The sequence below is a fragment of the Pituophis catenifer genome, unplaced genomic scaffold (genome assembly GCF_029215685.1).
Source record: "Pituophis catenifer annectens isolate HBS135680 unplaced genomic scaffold, rPitCat1.0.hap2 SCAF_2, whole genome shotgun sequence".
In the NCBI taxonomy this organism is placed as follows: Eukaryota; Metazoa; Chordata; class Lepidosauria; order Squamata; family Colubridae; genus Pituophis; species Pituophis catenifer.
The window spans coordinates 221,909,813-221,928,149 of NW_027256882.1; positions in this window are offsets into that span (position 1 = coordinate 221,909,813).

Sequence of the window (18,337 nt, forward strand, 5' to 3'; positions counted from 1 at the left end):
CATCTACATAAATCAACACAAATTCAATGTGATCATCACCCTTTTTGACAAAGAAACAGTTATCAGCAGTGGTAGCGTTGAAATCCATGGTCTTAAGTACTTTTACTAAACAATCATACCATCTTTTACCAGATTGTTTTAATCCGTATAAACTCTTGTTCAACAGCCAAATTTCATTTTTGTTGGTGTATTGACTGTGAGGTGCTCTTACGTATATTTCCTTATCTAGTTTTGCGTGTAGATACGCAGTCTGTATGTCATATTGAAATACATCAAGATTGAGTGCTGATGCTACCACTAGAGCTGTTTTGACACTCTCTGTTCTTACAGTGGGGGAATACGTGTCAGTATAGTCCTCCGGATATTTCTGTGCATGACCTTGTGCAACTAATCTAGCTTTATATAGAGTATTGCCTCCTTCTAAGTTCTTAATTTTATATATCCACCTGGTACCAATAATGGTTTTATCTTTAGGTGCAATTGCAGGTGTAAATACATTTAATCCTTGTAAACTTTCCATCTCTTTTTTCATAGCTAATTCCCATTTTTCTTTTTCTTCACGAGGGAGTTTTAACACTTCCTCATAAGTATTAGGTGTTATTGGCTCACCATCCATATGCATTACGTAATCTCTGTATTTATTTGGCATTTGATTTCTGTTGTTTCTAATGACTCTTTCAGGTTTGCTATTGTTATCATGCAAATATCTTGCTTCCTTTTTTGTTAGAGTGTCTGTCTTTATTTTGTGTTGGCTATTTGTCCAAGTTTTGGTTTTGCTTTTATATTTGTTGATATCCTGTTTTTCTATGGTCCCTTTCTCATGAGATTTTGCATCTTTACATTTATTTGGAAATATTTCATTAAGATGTAATTTAGACCAGTTGGCCTGTTCATGGAACACAGCTGTTCTGGAAACTATAAATTTGTTATTATTATCAATGAATCTGTACCCTTTGGTGCCAGTTTCATATCCCATAAATCTGAGTCTCCTGGATACGTTTTCTCCCTTTCTTCTCAACTGCTTAGGTATGTGTACGTCTGCAGTGACTCCAAATATGTGCATGTGTGCTAATTTTGGTTTCCTATTATACATTACTTCATATGGTGTCTTATTTACAATACTGGACCATGTTCTATTTTGTGTGTAATTTGAATAATGTAAGGCTTCTGACCAAAATTGTTTGCTTAAGCCAGCATCCTCCAATGTGCATCTAATCATGGTTTGTAATGTGGAATTCTTTCTCTCTGCAATCCCGTTCTGAAACGCAGAAAATGGACTAGACGTGTAATGTAGCATTCCTCTATCCTTTAACCATTGGGAGAATTCTTTAGACATGAATTCACATTCCCTATCTGTCATAATTTGTTTTATTCTAATATTGTGTTGTGTTTCTATGCGTTTGTAAAATTCCTTAAATTTTTGAAAGGTTTCATCTTTGTGTTTTAATGTATAAACAAACCCATAACGGCTATAATCGTCTACTATTGTTAGGAAGTAACGTTTTCTATAGGTGATTGATGGAGTTAATGGGCCAACTAAGTCCATGTGTACTAAGTCAAAAATTTTGTTAGTTGATCTAGTAGATTTTCTTGGCCTGGGACTAGTTTTTAGTTTTGTAGATTTGCATACTGAGCATTCCAAATAGTTTTCACAATTTTTTATTTTGACATCTTCTGCGTGTTCAGTCATTTTTTGTACTACAGGAAAACTGGCATGTCCTAACTTCCTATGTAAGATGTGAGCACACTCATCATGAATTGGTTTACCTATTTTTGGTTTTTTTTCATTGTTTGCATCTGCGTGATCATGAGATATTTTACATTCATCATTGTCACTGTTACTAATATTTTCATTATCTGCTTCAATACAATCTTCCATATTTGAATCAATGTTATGCAACCATTTTTCCTTCGTTATCAGATAAGGTAGGCCTCCTTTAATCATCACAGTGCCTATATTTATTTTATTCTTCTCCAAAGTCGCTTTTCCCTTTGAGAAAACTATATTAATGTCAGAATCTCTACTTAGTTTTATGGCACTTAGTATGTTATGAGGTATTTCAGGTATTAACAATACCCCCTCTATTTTTCCTAGACCAGGCAAGGTTACATTTCCTCTGCCTAATACTTGAACCTTTTCTTGGTTAGCTACTTTTATTACAAATTTATCTTCTGTAAATGAAGACAATATATTTTTGTTATTAGTGGTGTGATTAGTTGCTCCAGAATCAATAAGCCAATTATTGTTCTCATTTTGCTGTATTTTAGTGTTGTCTTGTTTATTTAATCCATTCAGTGAACCAGATTTTCTATCCTTTGAATTATCTCTGCCCCCTCTATTCTCTTTGTAATTTGGTGGGCTTCTATATCTATGTCTATCTATGGAAGACTGTCTATAATTGTATTTGTTCCTATATTCTGACCTATGTCTTTCCTTTGAAATTTTGGGACAATTTCTTCTACTGTGTTCCCTGGATCCACAACTGTGACATTTGAATGTTTCATTATATTTTTCTTGGAAAGCTACTTTCCTATAAGGTTTGTGTTCTGTGTGATTGCTAGAACGATTTCTTCTTGAATTGTCTTCTGCTATCAATTTATTGGATAGACTTTCTATGGATAAATATCCTAGATTGATAGTGTCTAAATGTGACATAAAACTGTCCCATGATGAATCAAGTGAGTTGATAATAACACTTTTCATTGTTTGGTCTGAAATCACCTCCCCCCTCAAATGCAGCTCAGCTCTTATTTTGTTTAAAGATATTAAATGCTCACTTATGGAAACCCCTGGTTTCACTCTAGATGAAAAGAAATCCTTAGACATTCTTGTGGTGGTAGCCACACTATCGCTGTGAAACAAATTAAACATGCATTGAATGATTTCTGAAACAGTCAGATTAGGTTTGATGCTATGATACATTGCAGGAGACACACTAGATATTATTAAGAAAAATGCTCTATGGTGTAAACAATCTATTTTTAAAGTCCAAGGTCTTTTTGGGGGATTAGTGATAAAAAATAGTAAATTTTCCTTCATAAAGACAACCTGGAGCTGTTGATACCATTCTTGCAAATTAATGCCATCAACCCTTAGTTTTGGGAAGTCACTGGGTAAATTTCCGACATTATTTTGTCCATTACTTATGACCTGAGGTAGTCCGTGGTCTCGCAAGTGTAGAAAATTGCAAAACGGCATGGGGATGCTCGCAACGAGTCTGCGTGGTTCTCTCGCCAGTTCATGTCTTCCCGGACCGTCTGCGTAGTTTCGCGCATGTGCGTTGTCCATTTCTTCTTTGGAGTCGTTGTGGAAGGTTCTCTCCATTGCGGCTCGCTCGCTCTGCTCTGTTTCAGACGAGTCGGTCTCTGGTTCGACCCTGGGAGTTCTGACGACGGCGGCTGCTCTTCTTTTTCTTTTGGGGGCGTTGGCACTTGCTTCGGTCTGTGGTGTAGGGCGGAATCGACAAGGCTCTCTGGGTTCGGGCGTCGTCGCTTTCGAAGTCAGGATGGGAGCGGGCAGGTCTTGAGGTATCGGCTTGCTCGCTCGCTTCTTCGGTGGATCTTTGGTAATTTTTAGTTTTGGCCCAAATGCAGCAAAAAGTGTTTTCATTGCTGATTTTATTTGGGATTTTGTTGAGTCATCTTCACTTTCTGATTCTGATTCTTCTGAGGAGTTCGAATCTTCTTTTTCATTTTCGTTGTCTGATAACGTTTTTCGCGCCAGAAATTTTGAATTGAGCATTTTGATTGGCTCTGCTTCGCTCACCTTGGAGGCCTGTTGAAACCAAGATGGCTGCCATTCAAAATTTCGCGCGGGATCATTGTTTTTCTTCTTCGTAATGACTTTCTCTGCAGTCATATCACTCACTATTTTTGGGTCTTTAGACTTCTCATTAGTGATGTTTTTCTCTCTCGCTGCTCCGCTGTTCTTCAGCATTTCTTGGAGGTTCGCGATGAGGCTTTCATCATTCTTCTGGCTTTTAATAGTTTTAATATCTCTGACCTGAGTTCGTTATTCTCTATTTCGATTTCCTCCTGGTCATCATTTTCGTCTATTATTTCTTCGTCTTCAGTGGTGTATTCTTCGGATTCTCTCGAAATTGCGTTTGTGTATTCGTTGATTATTTCTTGTTCTATTTCCATTTCTTTGCTGTAGGCCCTGGTGTTGGGCCTATCTTTCTTAGACATTTTTTAAGTTTTTTTATTGAGTCAATTAACCATCCTCTGCTACCAGCTTGTTGCAATATTTTCAGGATCAGACTCAATAAAATTAGTGAGAGTTAAAGGTTTAAATATACTTCCTTTTATTCACAATAGGCATTCTATATTCACTGAATATTCACAGATAGAAGCAGGGAAAAGGGTGTAGGTGGCTCCTTATATATACAATGGGTGGAGCTATAAGTGGGAGTGGTGAATTATGAATACATTAATAAGTGAAGAATAAGTTAACCCCTGATACCCCATTCATATACTATTTACACATTAGAGAATAAGGCATTTACATCTGACACCTGCATTAGATAGTCAGCAGGTAAACCTTAGTGTTTTTCCAATGTGAGTTAATATAAAATGATGAATAAAAAGAAAGGAAGCATTGTGGTATAGCTGTATAAATCATCTCTATCACCTTCAATCTTGGTAGCTATTGTTTAAAAAAAAAGGAAGCAAAGCTTTCAGAGTGGTATAAAAATGTTGCAAAGATTGCATTGCTTTCATTTGTCATTCAGTCATGTGGGTTTATATATGTAAGGTGAAGTTGATATGATATAAAAAAAGGATGGGGGATTTCTTTGTATCTGTTATAATAAGAAACAATTACAGAACTATCAAATAAACTGTAGCACCATGGCAGAAATTTCATTTAAAACATATTAACTGTATCTTTAACTGTGGCTAAGACACTGAGCTTGTCGATTAGAAAGGTCGGCAGTTCGAATCCCTAGTACAGGTCTCTTGCGTGAGCAAGATTAGATGACCTCCAAGGTCCCTTCCGACTCTGTTACTGTTAATATTGCAGGATGGAGAAAGGTCTCCTCCTCCTTTTTTTCTCCCCAAGTGTTCGTTTTTTTTGTAGGGGGAAGGTCATTTTAACTGGTCATTTTGGTCATTTTAACTGGTGGAAAACAACTACAGGAAGTCCTTGACTTATGACCATAATGGAGCCTGCTCATAGCAATCATAAGATATGATGGTCATAAAGTGGGTCATCACGTGACAATTTTACATCTTTTCTTTGTGGTGGTCATTAGGGGAATCACCAACTGGAAGTAAGCTCCTGTTTTCAGTAAAATGTAAATCATGGTCATGTAACATATATAATATCGCTTTATAAAGCTTTAGTAAAGCTACATCTGGAATACTGCATCTAGTTTTGGTTACCACATTATAAAAAGATGTTGAGGCTTTGGAAAAAGTGCAAAGAAGAGCAACTTGGATGATTAAAGGCCTAGAGACTAAAACATACAAAAAACAATTGCAGGATTTGGGTTTGGCTAGTCTAGAGAAAAGAAGGACTGGAGGGACGTACATGTTAACAGTATTCCAGTATTTGAGAGGTTGCCACAAAGAAGAGGCGGTCAACTTATTTTCCGAAGCACCAGAGGGCAGGACAAGAAACAATGGAAGGAAACTAAACAAGGAGAGAAGCAACCTGGAATTAAGGAGAAACTTCCTAACAGTGAGGACAATTAACCAGTGGAACAGCTTGTCTTCAGAAGTTGTGGGTACGTCATCTCTGGAGGTTTTTAAGAAGAGACTGGACAGCATTTTGTCTGAAATGATATTGGAACTCCTGCTTGAGCAGGGGGTTGGACTAGAAGACCTCCAAGGTCCCTTCCAGCTGTATTCTGACTACGAGAAGCTGCAAACAGTTGTAAATGTGGACTGTTTGGCAGGAGCCCATAATGCAATCCCATGACTGGAGGGGCCTGGCGGTTGGACCTATCTTTACCGAAGTCCATTGTGACTTTTAAAGGTTGGTAATTGACCAGTCGTAAATTGAGGATTATCTGCATTGATGGTGTACCATTGTAATGCTGTTACACACCAAATTAGGCACATCTTCCATCATTTACACACTTTTGTCCATATCAGCTGAAAGATATTTGCTATCTGAGAAAATGTTGTTTGAACCCTTCAGGCTCCACATTTTATTTTATTTTCTAATTTTCTTCTCAGTCCTATAGATGGCATGAGGATAATTAGGGTGAGAAGACTATCTGAAACCAGGCTGGCTGAGTCTGATGGGCACTGCAACATCAGTCCCAGCCTAGGAACCAAGGATGAAATCCAGCAGGTTCTAACAGGTTCTGGAGAACTGGTAGCGGAAATTTTGAGTAGTTCAGAGAACCAGCAAATACAACTTCTGGCTGGCCCCAGAGTGTGTGTGTGTGTGGGAGGGGGGAATGGAGATTTTGCAATATCCTTTCCCCAAGAGTGGGGAGGGAATGGAGATTTAGCAGTAGTCTTCCCCTGGAGTGGGGTGGGAATGGAGATTTTGCAGTGTCCTTCCCCTGCCACGCCCACCAAGCCACACCACGCCCACCAAGCCACACCCACAGAACCGGTAGTAAAAAAATTTGGATTTCACCACTGCTAGGAACATATAGCTACAGATTACCTAAATTTGCCCAAAAGAGGGGATATAATGTATTTCCATCTCTCATTCCCAAGTTTCTGGAATAAACTTCCTCCATATTGAATCACATGGATTTTCCAGGAGACAATTGTTTTTCTTTTTCACATTTACATCTGACAATCTTCTTTTACATTTGGCAGTTCTGATGGTAAGATACCAGTCTAGCTGTGAGCAACGGCAAAGTTAAATATGCTTAAATCCTTGACTCTTACCACAAGGGTAGCCTACTCTTATTCCCTACTTAACAGGAAAAAAAGAAATTAGAGACTTAATAAGCATACTGCAGGTCAAAATGTGGGGCATTTGGCTGAGTGCATCACAAATGCGGCCTACGCAGAGCAATCTGATGACTGATAAAAGTCCAGAGGCTACGGTGCAAACTGATCTCACCATACAGTGTTAATTTTTTTTCTCACACAATTCAGCATCAAGTCACATTATGAACAGCCATTCTGAGCTGGCTACCAAACCAGCTAAGCTAATAAAGCTGGAATTTCATGCCGGCTCTTATAGAAAGCAACAGCATGCTACTCAAATCAAATGCTTAGTACAAGCTGATATTTTGGTTGGTATACAATGGTTAGGTAGCAGTTAGGAGAAAATGATAAGTAGGTTTTGACTCGCTTAAATGCTTACCTGAAGCCATCAGGAATAATAGAATATTAGGTGCATAATTTATAATAATAAGGTGGAGTAGCAAATTAACAATTGGCATGTTAAAAAACCCATTTCCCTGGCATTTGTGAATTGCTCTCTTCAAGAATTTCTGGAAAGCACTACTTATTTGAAGGTAATGGTGTTTGGCCATGTGAATTGCCCTCAGGAGTTTTTTAACATGGTTAAGAGACCAGTTATTCACTTTCTAATGGCCATAGAAGTAAAAATGCTTACTTGATTGTACTATATTTTAATTACAACTGAGTCTAGTGAGCTTCTAAAGACTGCTTATCTCAGCAGCCCTATTAAGACTCTGCAATTTCTTGTAAATACAGAAATAAATAAATAAGTAACCTTAACCGCTTCTTTGCCAGCAAAATTAAGACTACATTCCAGTTCAGATGCAAATATTTATGAAAAGTGCAAGACAAAAACCATATCTTCATATGTGATTTACTACCTACACAGAGCTAAAACTCTGTATTGCAGGAAGAATCATACCTATCATCCCACTGGAAAAAAAATGTTTCAAAAGACATAGTTTCAGCATAATTTAAGATGGATTGTAATGCAACCAATCCAATTGTCCTTAGCAGTTTTTCTGTGTTTAGTAAAGTCGGTGTTGGGGTGAAGTATCATCAGTATGCTGATGACACTCAGCCGTACATCTCCACCCCGGATCACCCCAATGATGCCCTTGAAGTGATGTCCCGGTGCCTGGAGGCCGTATGGATCTGGAGGGGGAGAAACAGACTCAGGATCAACCCATCCAAGACCGAATGGCTGTGGTTTCCGACATCCCGATATAGTCAGTTGGTGCCATCACTGACTATTGGGGGCGAGTCGTTGGCCCCCACGGAGAGGTGTCCTCGCAACTTAGGTTTCCTCCTGGACTCACGGCTGTCTTTAGAAGAGCATTTGACGGCTGTGGCCGGGAGGACTTTCTATCAGGTTTGCCTGATCCGCCAGTTGCGTCCCTTTCTGGATCGGGACTCATTACATACGGTCACTCATGCCCTCATCACTTTCCGCCTGGACTACTGCAATGCTCTCTACATGGGGCTCCCCTTGAGGAGACCCGGAGGCTCCAGCTGGTCCAGAATGTGGCCGCGCGGGTGGTTACGGGAGCAATGTGGCGCTCCCATGTGACTCCCCTCCTGCGCGAGCTGCACTGGCTCCCGGGTGCGCTTCAAGGTTTTGGTTACCACCTTTAGAGTGCTCCATTGCTTAGGACCGGGGTACCTATGAGACCGCCTTCTGCCACCAGTAGCCTCTCACCGACCACTACACTCCCATAGAGAGGGTCTTCTCAGGGTGCCGTTAGCCAAACAATGTCGACTGGCGGCCCCCAGGGGGAGAGCCTTCTCTGTGGGGGCACTGCCATCTGGAACGAGCTCCCCCCAGAGATACGGCGGATCCCAGATCTGCGCACTTTCCGCCGTGCCTTCAAAACATTCTTATTTCAGCAGGCTGGTTTGGCCTAACCTCTTTTTTAAATTGTTTTAAATTTGTTTTATAAATTGGGGTGTTTTAAATGTGTTCGTGGGCCAAAGTGTTTAATGTATTTTTAAATGGTTTTTTAACGTCTGAATTATCTGTATTTTAATCTCTTGGCTGTTCACTGCCCTGAGTCCTTCGGGAGTAGGGCGGTATATAAATTTAATAATAAATAAATAAATAAAATAAAAGTACAGGAGAAATAGCAAAAAAAAAAAAAAAAAAAACGGGGTGGAGGCAACAGTATGTATAAATATTATAATACTCTAGAAACTAGGACAATAAGGGAACTGGAAACCAAATATTACAAGTGATATTTAAAGCAGAAATATAGTAACTCTAAGACTTGTGGACTTCAATTTCCAGAATTCCCTAGCGAGTCCTGCTGCCTGAGGAATTCAAAGTCCACAAGTCTTATAGTTGCCAAAGTTGGACATCCCTGAATTAAATGAACTAGATATGTTTGGCTTGCAAACAAGAAGACCAGGAGAGTTATGAAAGTGGTCTGCCCAGACCTAAAAAGTGATCACATTTTAAGGGATGGGCCTGTTTTAGTTAACCCTTGAGAGCAGAACAAATAACAAAAAGCTGAAATTAAAAGGAAATTCAGGATGACTGTCATTTATTTATTTATTGGTTCGATTTATATGCCACCCTTTTCCGGAGACTCAGGACGGCTTACAATGCATTAAGCAATAGCCTTCATACTTTTGTATATACCTGCTTAGTAGGGCTTTTGCCCCCCCCCCCCAAAGCGGTGTTCTTTTTTATACAAAATCAGTTTATTGCCCCCACAAACCGGGTCCTCACCAGGTCATGAGGGTGAAATCTGTTAAGCAGAGGAAGAGTCAATGCTGGATTCCATCTTGTTGGAGATTTTCAGACTGCAGCTGGTTGACCACCTGCAAGGAATGGCTTAGTGGATTTCTGCACTGAACAGATGGTTGTACCAGATGTCCTATGGGTATCTTCCAACTCATGCATTCCATGATTGTAGGAAACCGTGTTGAAAGAAAAAAAAAATCTCAACCTATCTGCTTGAACTTTGAAATATATCCTCCTGTCAGGCTTCATACCCAGGCTTGGCAGTAAATCACAAGTCTCCAGTCACATAAACATCAATTCAGCTCTCAGAGGGATTTAGCAGAAGACTCCAGACACAACTCAGCTAGATTAGAAACTTCACGGAAGACAAGAATGAAGCTTCACATCACAAGAAGTGATTATCCATTGCATTGTAAAAAAAGTGAGAGGCCTTATATATCTATGCTCCAGAGCTTAAACATTAGACTTCTTTCTGCTTTTCCAAGTTAACGGATAGTGGGCAAGTTGTTTGATGGCCTTGGGTAGCTGAAAATTTATTGGTTGGTTGGTTGGTCTATTAGTTTGTATACCATCTCAATCATAAAGTGACTCTAGGTGGCTTACACAATAGAATTAAAACATCAAGAATGATCCAACCATGACAAACAACAGACATTAAAACCTCCCCTGTCCCTTTCCGATTACTGTTTGTCTGCTCCACCTATATGTGTGGGGTCTTCAACAACCTTGGACAAGTCCATGGATATCATTAATTCCTGAGATGCAACCAGCCCTCACCAAGAGAAGGTTTAAATCTCACAGAGCCATCCATCTCTAGGTCTGCAAGGGTAGTTCAGGAAGGGACACCACTGCACAATATGAAGGCCGCGACAACACAGGAGCAACAACACAAAATTTTCCTTAATGGTTAGCTTCATAAAAAGTCTCATAACATCGGGTTATGAGGCACAGTGCCTCTGAGTACCATAAGAGCAATCCAAATAGCAATTTTTACTACTACTACTACTACTACTACTACTACTACTGAGATGGGTTTCAGCAGGTTCTGACCAGTTCTGGAGAACCGGTAGCTGAAAATTTGAGTAGTTTGGCCCCGCCCCCAACTATTCTCTGCCTCCCAACTCCCAGCTGATCAGGAGGAAATGGAGATTTTACAGTATCCTTCCCCTGGAGTGGGGTGGGAATGGAGATTTTACAGTATCCTTCCCCTGCCATGCCCACCAAGCCATGCCATGCCATGCCCACCAAGCCACGCCCACAGAACTGGTAGTAAAAAATGTTGAAACCCACCAGTGTACTACTACTACTACTACTACTATTTCTACTATTACTACTCAGAGAGACACATGCCCCAGACTCATGACTTTGATTGAAACCAAAACACACTCAGATGAGAGATGAACATTGTGCCTGCCAGATTCCAGTAACACTCTCTCATAAGAGAGGCCTTATGGCAGATCAATTCAACTCTGACCAGCAACTACCAAAGATCTAGGTTGCTAAGAATCCCACATCCATGAACCTGGGATAAGAACAGGGAAGTCATAAGAGGAGGATCAATGTAAGAAACCAAAACTCTCTTCCCAATGAGCAGGGGACCCTATCTCCTGTCACAGGGGTCCCCGGGCCATGATCTGTTACCAGGCTGCAGCCCGTTGGGAACAGGGATGTGCAAGCAAGCGAATGGGTGAGTGAGCATGTAAAACTTGTGCAGAACCATCCCTTCTCCCCTGCTGCCGATGATCAGCTGGAAATGACTGAGCTGGAAAAGTTGGGACCGCGATCCTATCATCTCTCTTTCTCTACTGAACTCCTGCAAATACTTCTAACAATTCTCTCATAAATTGAGAAAAGTATATGAGCAGAGATTAAACAAAATGTCAGAAAGGCCAGCTAAATGGCCCACATAAACTCCTACACAAAACCCAGATGCTATTTGTATTGAAAGGACAAATTTCAAGGCTTGGCATGTGGATTCCCACTAAAGTGAACCTACCAGTGCTGGAGGAGAATGCTAAAGAAACAGAAACGGTACACGATGAACAGGCAGTGAAATTCACATTACCAACATGTTTCTGCTTGTACCTGCTGCTTTATTCAGAAGCAAAGTAAGTTTCATGTAGGTACAAATGAAATGGGCGAGAGAGAGCAACAAACTGTTTAAAAATTCATGTGTCAAATTCATATTGCTGTTTAGATGGGCCACCTGGTGTATCTGAATCTGCCTGTATGAAAACATTGAAGGAAACAAGGACCTTTCTAGCTTAAAAAAAGTGTATTATAATATAAACAAGGATCTGTCTTTGTGAATGCAAGTACTCATGTTCGTAGGAAATACTCCACATTCAGAGAAGCCAGGTGAGTTGTACAATACAGGTAGTCCTTGACTTATGACCACGCTGGGGAACAGAATTTCCATTGCTATGCAAGGTGGTTGTTAAATGAACTATGTCTCATTTTACAGCCTTTTTGCTATGGTTGTTAAGTGAATCCCTGCAATTGTTAAGGGAATCACGTCACGTGGTTGTTAAGCAAATCAGCTTCCATTCACTTTGCTTGTTAGAAGCCAGTTGGGAAAGTTGCAAATGATGATCATAGGATCTAGGGACATTGCAACTATTGTAAATACACATCAGTTGCCAAGTGCCCAAATCATTTGTTATTTCTTTGTTCCCTGAGCTAATTATTACTATATTATATTTTATCTGATTATATTTATTCTTTTTGGTTTTCATTTTTTTACTCCAAAATCTCTGTGGTCAGGCCATCAGAATTTGGGCACTTGGCAACACTTTACATCATTCCACAGGGATACTGAAATGGCTGTAAGGGTGAGGCCCCAGTACCACAATTCACTTTGTTCAGTCACTAAACGAAGGGCTGTAAGTCAAAGACTACTTGTTAAACAATTGTAGTGTTGTTTATTTATTTATTGCTTTTCAAATATGGCCATAAGAAATGAATGGAGTAAAAAGCGAAAACCAAAAAGAATAGAATTTCTCTTTAGAATAACAGAGTTGGAAGGGACTTTGGAGGTCTTCTAGTCCAACCAGCTGCTTAGGCAGGAAACCTTACATCACTTCAGACAAATGGTTTTCTAATCTCTTCTTAAAAACTTTCAGTGTTGGAGCATTTACAACTTCTGGAGCAGGGGTGGGTTCTACTTACCTCTGCTACCGGTTCGCAACGTGAGCACGCATGCATTGAAAATTGCTCTTGAACATTACTACTGTAGGGGACTGTAACACATTTTGTTTCCATTCCTATCCAAATTATGAATTCTTACATGGCTAACATTTATTTGATGTAAATTGCTGGCTATTCACTGTAAATTTTGATAACCACTGTTTGCAAGACATTTACTGAAATGTTTACATTTAGGCTTTTTTTTTTTTTAGTAATTTTTTTTCATACTTTTGTTACAATTCCTTTAAAATAGGTAACCTTTACTTCATTTGGTATAGTGATTTTCATATAGTAAAGGTCATCCAATTTCATAGAGAGGAAATCAATATGAAGGTGAAAAATGCTTGGATCTCAAGAGACCTTATTTTTTCTAAGAATATACAACTTAGTTTCAAGTGATAACATTGGTATACATTCATTATTTTGTGAGGTCTGTGTAGAATACAGCAGCAAAGCTATCACTTCTCGGTGGTTTCTCTCTAATAAATATAGAAAATTGTCGTTTTATAGAAATATTTCACAATTTCTCAGTAGTAGGATTGTTTATTGGTATGTTGAAAATACACTTTTTCTCTCCTTTCATATATTCTTAGAAGTAAAACACAAAAGTGGTCCAAAAGTAATTATTTTTAAGTGAGTTTTGTATTCAATAAGTTTATGCACATTTAAATGCAAATAACAGGAATACGCATTCAATTTGGCTACACATCAAAAATAAGTCAAAACTGGTTGCTTCAGTCTAAATTGTTGGCTTTACAAGGCAAAGTGTAACACTTATGAAGTATTCAGAAACAATGCAGATTCCCACAATGCTGAGAAAGATAGTAGGAAACAGAAGAAAAGTAAAACCAGAAGGCACTTAGATGGACTGGATTGCAGCAGAGATGGCTGCACTGTTGGAAGACCTGAAGGCCAGGTTGGGGGCAGATCCTGAAGAAGGTCTATCTATGTGTCACTAAAACAAGATGCAGAAGGATGAAAGAAACAATGTAATCTACAAAATCACTTGTAATCATTGCCACCAATTCTATGTGGGACAAACATCACGTCAATTAAAAACCAGGCTCCACAAAAAACAGCTGGCAGTCAAACACCACAATCCCAAATCTTTAATCTCTACCCACACCAATACCAAACAGGACCAGTTTGATTGGAGCAGCATGAAAATCATCAGTCATGCTACCATCTACATGCTCATGAGTTCATCAAAGCTTGGAACTCCGCAAGCAATCAACCTACAACCAGCCTTCAAACCCCTCAGAATCCAAATCAACCGCACAGCCTGAGACACCACCGACCCTCAACCAACCCATGCAACCCCCCCACCTCCCAATGACCTTGACCTGAAGTAACCTCCCTGTCACAAGAGCCATCCCAAGACTTACGGATGACTCATACCTGACCCAGCACAAGACCCTCTCTTGACACACCCACACCTGAAGCCCTTATAAACAGAATAACACTTACATTAGCATCCCCTAAACTCTGCTGAAGATGTTACCTAGCCTGGTAACGAAACATTTGGAAACCAACCCACAAGCTCGGAAAACAAACTTCACCCTCACTAAGAGATGAGACTGACTAAATGGCCTATAACTCAACAAACCAGCAGAGAAGTTTCATTGATGAATTGGTACTTTCTACACAGCAGAAGGGCAGAAGATGCATCAGCAAAGTCTTCCAACTTCCTTTTGTTTTTCAGTACACTGCCAAAGTAGAGAAAAGAGGACACAAATAAAATGAAGTGAGGATCAGGTTTACCTAGAGGCATCTCCGAGATCTGATTCACTCACCAAAATAACAAAAGCAGTGTCACTGTGATGTAATCTCCACCTTATTATTCATATTATGGATGCAATGTCATGATGCATATACAAAAGGTATGGCTGCCAGAATTCTTCTTCCATTATTTGCCCCCTTTTAACTCCTCCACTCTCTTGCAGCACATACCGTAGTTCATGCAGCCACATATTCCATGACCCTCCCTATCACATTTTCCAAGCTATGGGGACACAGATACAGCCCCTATTCTGTCATCCCCCATCATGTACTGCATTGCTTTCACCACATCTCTGTGGCATCTTTCCAGTTTTGCAATTTAGCGAACAAAAAAAATCTTCTCACCCAAAGTTGTAAAGATGCTTTTTGCAAGCTCAGTTCAACCAATCTATGCAAAATTGAAGAGAATGCATTCATTCTGAGGGGACAAAGTTTCTCATATAACCTAATTTGCACAAATGCAATAAAATGATAATAAATGTTATTAGAGACTTTAAATACATCCCAGAAGATATATAAAAACACATTTTTGCAAACACATCCACACACATGTCCACAGAGATGGGGGGAGGGGGGAGGGAGGGAGGGAAGGAGGGAGAGAATGAATTCCCTTATTAAAGAGGCATCTTTTTGGAATGAACTGCCTCCGGAGATACGGAATATTCCTGATCTCCGTGCTTTCCGCCGTGCCCTCAAGACCCTGATGTTCCAACAGGCGGGGCTAAATATATGAACATGTGAATGATTTTTAAAATGTTATCTAATTCTGGGTTTTATTTAATTGACCAAACTAAGTAATAATTTTAATTAGCAATTTTATGATGTTTGTGTGTCTATATTTTTCTTGATTGTACACCGCCTTGAGTCCTACGGGAGAAAGGCGGTATAGAAATATAATAATAAATATAATAATAATAAATAAATAAATCTTTTTAGGAGAGGCCAATTATGCAATGTATGTAGTTTTCATTAAACAAGGAACTGAAGTTAGTAATGAATACCCCCACCTCAAAAAAAAAAATCTTTTGGACCAACCCCTTGTTAACCTAGTCCAAAGTTCTATACAAATTCTTTCTCGTTTTACCCCTCCCCTAACTGACTAGTCTTCATATTTTAGTTAAGCAAGCTCATATTTCAGAACCTTTCATCACATTTAATAATGAAGGGAAAAGAAGGGCAGGGAAATTTAATAAATAGATGAGTTATAATTTTGAAAAGCAAAAAAATTCTAGTTGTTTATATTTTTTCCCCAAGCCATTAGCAATCGGATGCATAATTCTTTTGTTTTTATGGATGGCTCTGAATTATAGACTTTTCAACCTGAACTTTTTCAGGATAATGTTTACTATGGGTACAAATCCATTTCTCCTTCATAGATTAGGGTATCCTCGACTACAGAGAAGACTGGCCCAGGACAAAATATTAGTATTTCTAATATAGATTAAATTGCCTTAAATGTAAGATTAAATTCTCTCTCATACCTTTAGTGCAAAGGCAATATTTTAAAATCATGTTGCTGCTACAGCTGTTACAGCAGGGTGATGCAAGCTACCTTATTATGTTACCATTTCACAGTACCGAATCCAAAGTGACATGCTGATATTAATAAGATCCGACACAGCATTGGGATGAATCACACCAAGGAAATTTAAAAGATATATGCTGGAAAACCTAGCGGAAAGACTTTGACAACACCATGAAGTCCAGTTTCCCCCACTCAGAATTGGTTGGTTCCTCTGTCCCAATACAGAATAGAGAAACTGATATATCAAAGTGTCACTCAAGTCTACAGCAATGAGATGCTGCATTTCATGGGTCTTTGCAAGCTTTAGGTGTCTGTCTGACTGCCTGGGCTATACAGGCATTCCAACAGACAGTTCAAGCTCGCAAAGACTGAATGTCCTCCATTTGGTTGCACAATTTTGGATGTGCCTTTTCCCCCCTTTAGTTCAAGGGGAAAAGCTGCAGAAAGATTTTGCTTCATTGCGTGCTTCGTTTGTCTAGTCTTCAGCCTAGAGTCAAGGTAAGATTTGTAAAAGGGGCAGAGATTGGAGACCCCCAATTGGGGGGGAGGGGGAGATCAATGTCTGTCCCTCCCACCTTTTTAAAATTAAAATTAAAATTAAAATTAAAATTAAAATTAAAATTAAAATTAAAATTAAAATTAAAATTAAAATTAAAATTAAAATTGTTATAGAAATGTGGTTTTCTGGGGGAGGGGGTTATGCAAGGGAAAGGTTTTGAGGAAGTTCATCCTGAAACTGCTTTTTATTCAAGGGCTGGCTTCCCAAAGCCAGGCAGGAGGCAGGAGAATTTTGCAGCCTCCCAATGGCCAGTTGAATTGCATCCAGCTGGTCACTGTAAAAAGCTCTGAAAGCAGCCACCATTTTTGGAAGGAATTGTCAGGGCCCCCCAAAATGGCATCTGCTTCCAAGAGACATGGGGAGAAGGTTTCAGCGCTGCATCTCCTGTTGGGTGGGATGGGGGAGAAGAGAGGTGGGCAACATCCCCAACAGACCCCAACATGGTCTGTTGCAAGGGCAAATGATCGCAGTAGCCCTGCAGCTGTCGTAAATTTGAAACAGGGTCTCGTACAAAGTTTTGTAACATTGAACTGTCATTATGTAGCCCGTTGTTTCTTGAGGACTCCCTATATCTAAACTTCACTGTCTTCTGGAATGCAGCCTCCTCCTCCTCTGAATCCAGACTATATTCACCACACAAAGTAAACAAAGTGACCACAATAAAGTGTAAGGTATGAGTAGAGAGTCTATGGATGTAGACTCAACAAAGTCAAAATGGCCTTGATGACCAAGTAATTGAAGGTTATAACACTTATTTGGGTATCATTAATCCATAGTTTACACACACACACACACACACACACACACACCAGGGATGCCTCTGAATATGCATAAATAGTTTGTACAGTGGTGGGATTCAAATTTTTTTACTACCGGTTCTGTGGGTGTGTCTTGGTGGACGTGGCAGGGGAAGGATACTACAAAATCCCCATTCCCTCCCCACTCTGGGGCCAGCCAGAGGTGGTAATTGCCTGTTCTCTGAACTACTCAAAAATTTCCGTTACCGGTTCTCCAGAACTGGTCAGAACCTGCTGAAACCCACCTCTGGTTTGTACCATAAAGAGGTAGTTACCCTGAGCATCCTTAGATCATCCCCAGGTTCCTCATCAGCCTAGTAGGAAATCACAACTACACTGAAAAGGTCTACCAGACTAGTTATAAGAGAGGCGCAAAACCGCTAAAGATTCATAAGACTATTATGTAAACAGCTAATTGCCAGGTTCTCTGTTAACATTGGGGAAAAAAATCTGCCTGTGGAGTTTATTGCAGATGGGGATTGAGGAGTTCAGTTGGTGTGAGGCATCAAATGTGAAGAAAGGAAGAATCCTTAGCTGGTTCACTTTAAGTTTGTCTAGGGATTTAGTCTTAGAGCTTTCAAGATCTTGTTTTCACCCCAATGAGCATTAAAGATGCCTTTCTGATTTTCATTCCTTGGAGTTGACATAGCTTATATACGGCACTGCTTCTAAACGGGAAACAATTTAAGATGCTGGAATTTTGGCCCCCTCTCCTTTTTTCTCAAATAAATCTTGCTGAAAAGACTCTGTGTGAATCATGCTTTGGAAAAAAAAATCACTTTTTAGGTTTAGACTGCTGCCAAAGATTTTTATATTAGGCATCTGCTACAAAGCAGGAGGATGGAAGAAGGATAGAATGAGATCCAAAACAT